General features: G+C 40.5%; 1 protein-coding gene across 1 annotated transcript in view; it reads left to right on the top strand.

Moving 5' to 3' along the window:
- The window catches only part of LOC143021151 (uncharacterized), a 71,576-nt gene extending 66,108 nt beyond the window's left edge, over positions 1-5,468 (top strand). Inside the window, exon 8 of the mRNA XM_076178440.1 lies at positions 1-5,468. This exon is cut by the window's left edge and continues 327 nt beyond it. The gene's annotated coding sequence lies outside the window, so the exon portion shown is untranslated.
- The last annotated feature ends 327 nt before the right edge of the window (positions 5,469-5,795 follow it).

Consider the following 5,795-nt stretch of genomic DNA (forward strand, 5'->3'; position numbering starts at 1 on the left):
ATCATGTAACTTCGCAGCCACGCGGCGTTTTCTTAAGCTTAGATGGCCACGCGACCTCTGATTGAGGCCCAACGTTTGTTTAGGTTGCTCTTGGATAACCGTGAGGCGGTCAGGCCTCCGTCTCTGCGCTCCACCACCACAAGTATCATGTCAACTACGTGCGCCATCAACGACGCCACTTCTCTCCAAGCCAGACTCGGAAAGCCTTTCATGTTTCAAAGGGAAACTATTTTAGAGTTGTTATGATTCATTCCCGAAGGAGTAAAGCATTCGACCATGAGCTTTCGTATCACAGTCTTCAGGGAGGAGCTGTGCTCTTTCTTGTCCAAGGCAGTTTTGGTTTCTTGGTCTTCTTCGCTCTTGGGCTCTGCGGCCTCAATGAATCTTTCTCTTTCTTTTCAGCTCTTATTTTTTCCTACACACACACACACACACACACACACACACACACACACACACACACACACACACACACACACACACACACACACACACACACACACACACACACACACACACACACTAAACCCCCTTTCTGCTCTCTTCTACTTTAGATTTTCAGATCTTCAGATCTCCGTTGCATTTTGATCCGCTGATCTCAACTTGTTGACTGTAAGGTTGGAGAACTCAAAAACACAAGTCTCTTTGTTTCCTTCCCCTTTGTTTGTTTGTAAAAGAAATTGGCTCTATATATTTCAAAGTTTCAGAATTTACTAAATTCGACTGAGTAGCTCCTTTTCTCTTCATTAACAAATTATCGGCAATTTTTCCTCCCTGTTCACAGTTTTTCCTAACCTACAGTTACGCTATTCAATGACATCCTGCCATTTTCTTCAACCCACATATCAATGTCTTGTGTCCTTATTCTTTACCTATTTAGTGTCTATTCTTTCTTTGATTAATTAATTTTGTTTACTATTTCTCTCATCTGTGGACAAAGTCAACTTTTCATATCTCGCCAAACTATTCCTTTGTAAGGTCGATTGCCGCCTACATTAGTGGTAACTTCTTCAGAATTCATCATTTATTACAAGTAATTTCAAGTCACGTTGTTTCCTGGTGTTCTATTTTATAATAAAATAAGAAACGAGCTGGAAGACGTGGCCTTGCGCTGATGGTAAGCGGAAGCAAGATGGTTGACAATAATCGATGGAGATCAGAACGGTGTTGAAGCTGACATTACAAGTTTGTAAATAAAACGAGAACGGTTCTTCAGGTGGTGATAGCTGTAACCATTATTGTTAGGATGGAAAACAAGACGTCAGATGCATAATGAAGATATTCAACTGATCAAAACAGACGCATGCAAAAGGGGGGGTATTTTGTATGCGCGACTACCTGTGTGCATGTCGCTGTGTGCGTGTAACAAAAACGCTTGCATGCGTGTGTGAATGTGTAGATTTGTGTGTCTGACACGCGTTTGTGTAAGTTTAATAATGTCAGTTGTACTTTCCTCCTCCCTGCCCCATCCCCCTTTACCCGAATCATAAAGATTTCCTTTGTTTTTAAATAGTTGAATCAATTCAATTCATTAGAAAGCTTGACATATGAAACAGGGTTAGTTTAACTAACAACCAGATATGGCTGTCCAGCCTGGTTATTTCAGTGATACGAACCCCCCAGTCTCCCCCCTAATCCCCGCTACTCCCCCCCCCCCAAAGGTATTTTCTTCATCGAACAACGGCGGATATTGATGTTTAGTCGTAGGGTCCGTTTATTCGTCTTTGTTGTCCCCTTGGTTGGTGTCTTAAGATAATAGCGACAACGTGTTTGTCCAAGATATATAAATACCCTAGCTCAGCTGCTAGGTATCACCCCTTTAAGGTTTAAGTTGCTGTAATCTTTGCTGCAAGAAGAAGAGTGCTGAAATAGATGTCAAGTATGCTGGAAAATATGATTTCTTGAGCGGGTGGCACCCCTCAAAGATGGCGACACCAAGATTCGGTCACGGGGCCGAGTCTGAACTCCATCTACCCAGGGGGGCGACTCCTGTACCCCAGCTCTGCTGCGAACGCAGCCAATCAGAAATTGGATTTATTCTAAACATTTAGAAAATGGGAAAAAAGAAAGAAAGGAACAAATAAGGGGTATGTGTCTTACGTGTCGACGAAGAGTCCACTGTACGTACAATGATCTTGCATAGATGGCCTTGTAAAGCAATCAACTGCTGGACCACGTACCAAGGGTCCACTGTAGTAATATTATTAATACTAATAATAAATCGAAGTTCTTCACACCGTAGTGATATGTAGTCATTTCCTACGATATATCAAGTACTTTTTTCTTGCGGAATTTAGCTTTTATGATCAAATTGCACTCCGGGCGTCCGCCATGAGGAATGTCGAGTCGCTGGTAGTATCGTAGACTGTAGTCGTGTTCGTGTGTTTACCAGTAATTTTTTTCTTCTTTTTTTTGGCCACAACTGGGTAATCGTAGACTTAATAAGGATAAAAAAAATGCGGTAGTCGTAGTGTCGTTAGGTTGTGCTGTTCCTGTGAGCGTTTGGTTCTAGAACGGCGATTTTAACACAACACTTTCTTGATCCCTTGCTATCTCGCCCAGTCGCTCACGGGGTTTATGAATATTCTTTTCTTTTCGTTTATTTTTTTTTCTTCTTCCTCCAAGCTGGATGAGTGCTTCATGCAGCAAACCCAGTCGTGAGCAGTCACTATTTATTTTCTATGTTGCCACTATTAATAAGACTTTGACCAGTATTATATAGGAGAAATCCATTTACAGGCTTCGAAAAATATTATACCCCGTGCCCAGCCCCACCTATCACACCATATAATGAAATAAAAGTATATATATATATCTATATCAGCTAAGCATTTCCCCCTTTGTCATGGGTTCCTATTGGTCATTTCAACTGCGAAAGAAGAGGAAATACGATTGGTTGTCATTTGTTGACGTCATAGCTCGGGGTAGTTCTGATTGGCTCTGCCGGACTTATTGGCTCTGCCGGACTTTTGGCGCCCAGCGCGCCCCTAGCGGACACTCGGTGATTCTAAACATATCCAACCCGTAGAGAGAAAAATGTAGCTTTGTAGAGTATTTCAAATAGTGAGTATGGCAACAACCACATGTTAGTTCTTAGAACCAACTCCCAAATTTGTGGTTATCTTAATCAGGTTCGGATTCACAGATGTGATTATTTCGACACAGGATTGAAGCGCTGGTAAAGTACAGTCCATTAACAACAAGAATATTTCGACATTGGCATTATTACTATTGGTTCTCTCGTTTCCGACGTCTGCTTAGTACACAGCAATTTATGTTAATTATATATATATATATATATATATATATATATATATATATATATATAATTACTGCCTCTGCTGTTATCACTGACATTTTACTGTTACGATTCTTTTTATTGTTTAAGATTGTATTGTAAATATCACTTCAGATGTCTATCTCGTTTAGCAGTACTGCCTTATATAAATGCATGTATCCCCTTGTTAACATTATCCTGCATAATTTTATTACATGTTTTATTCGCATTGTTCATCTGTTATTATGAACACTGAGTTCTTTCTACAAATATTAAGTGCAAGCTTCCTGTTCAGTTCGATTTCAAGTCCTCCGTTGATAACACTGTAGTTTTGTTTTTTATCAATCTAAGCCTTACAAGACTCGATATCTGACTTATAGTGCGTCTTTGTGATGTGGGAGACCTCGATAGACAGAGTAATGTGAAAAACGACACACATACACACACAGTGCTGATAAGGTTTGAAGTAATATTATCATTAAATCACAGAGTATAATTCTGCCGTTATCTAAGGAGTATGAGAGATGCATAGGGAAATCTGCAGTTGATTTGAAGGTTATTGTAAGTACTATTTTAGTCATATTATTGTTATAATTATTATTCTTTTACTTCCTTTCCCTCTCATTTCGATGGCACCCATTGGTGAAAGAAAAGAAGAAAAACAAAAAAACTTCCACAGCAAATCAAATACTCTGGCAGGTTCTATTTTTGTACCAAATCTTGTGCCGTTGCTCTCATGGCATGGTGAGGAATATGTAAGTGTATATTTCAATGATACCTTCTCGCAAGCTCGGGATTGGTGAGTTCTTGAGTATCACGTGACTCCATACCGCATCAGGCAGCTCACCCAAGCTTATGGTGCACTATTAGTCAGTGGGTTCCGCAACTTTAGAAAATCATCCCAGCAAACTATGTACAGTTAAATCTTCACTTTTGCGTACTTACTACCTGGTGCCTTCTGCGAAGCTGTTCTAGGCGTTCTTTGCGTTGACAATGTAATACCAATAAGTATTATAAGAAAGACAAATCCACGACCGTAAATTTGAAGAAATCCACAATGGCCTACAGCTCCCAAGAAGACATCAGGGTCTGTAGTACTTAAGAGTGAAAGCAACTATACATACCAGAAGACTTCTTGCGACAAGGATTCGCATCATAAACACTTGATATGACCACTTTTTATCAAAATCCTTTGAAGTCCGCATGCAAAATACGCATTGTACTCTGTAAACAATATTCATCTAGGAGCTACCGGGGCTGCGTCCCTACAGTAGGCGTCAATAGATCCAAAATACACCAGATCTACAGGCTTGCATATCACCACAGCTACAGGGTACATCGGAGGCGTGTCATTTGTTAGTCACTTTAAACCACAACGCGACTTTTCCAAGACCTAAACTCGGATTCCCATCAATTGAAGCCACGAGATGACTTATAGACATTGCATTCTTCAGTGGGAGACTCTACAGCTAGGTACTGAGCACTCTCCTTCTGGCGACCACGCCTCCGCCGTCTAGTTGTCGTTATCACCCCACAGTTTGCTCCTGTCGTCTCACTCTCGTGGTTAATGCAGCATCACCTTTCCGACTCAGGTTACCATTCGCAAAACTAATGTTTCATCTATCGCCTACCTTTCCTTCGCCCCCCACCCCACCCCCACTCCCTCGTCCTCCCCCGTCCCATCGATTTCGCACGATCCAACCCTTCTTCCTCCTTCTTCTTCTTCTTCTTTGCTGCCACGCCGACCTCACCTACTCTCATTTCTTCCCCTGTTCCTTTCCCTACGTCATCGGCATTAGGTCTTATCTCACGGAATCATTACTCCTCATGATCTTCACCTGTCAACATGGTATGCATTGATCATAGATCACCTTTTTTTTTATCTTTTACCGCCCTCATACTCTCGCCATCCCGACGTTCCTTTCCTCCATATTTTCCGTGTTTATTGATCCCCATATCTTCAAGATACACACCCCCGCAGTTGTGAGAAAGGTATATATTCCGTGAGCTTTATTGCAAAATAGTCCTTGGAGACATCACTTCCATCATTGAAATGTACCACATTCATATTGACTAATGAAATACTGTATTGTATTCTGATACTTAATGTTGTATCTTTATTGCACCCATGGATAGTATATATATATATATATACATATACATATATATACATATTATATATATAATATTATATGTGTAAGTCTATTTTGCACCCATATTTAGAATAATAAATTGCAAGAAGAAAGCAAGATGGCCCAATATGTTATTTGACCGAGATGGCCAATTATTTCGACCGAAAATTGGCCTATTTTGTTATTTAATCAAGAAGGCCCGCCTGTACTGTTTGATCAAAGTGGCCTATTATGTTATTGACATTCCATTCCTATCATAAGGTAAGTCGTAGCCAAATCACACCCGCCAATACCCAAAACTCCTTGGCCTGTACACCTGTAATCATAAGTACAAGTATACATTATGTGCATTAGCCATGTGTACATTTAAACAAGAAACCATCACA

This window comes from Oratosquilla oratoria, chromosome 41 (assembly GCF_046742065.1).
Source record: "Oratosquilla oratoria isolate Oo_2021 chromosome 41, ASM4674206v1, whole genome shotgun sequence".
Classification (NCBI taxonomy): Eukaryota; Metazoa; Arthropoda; class Malacostraca; order Stomatopoda; family Squillidae; genus Oratosquilla; species Oratosquilla oratoria.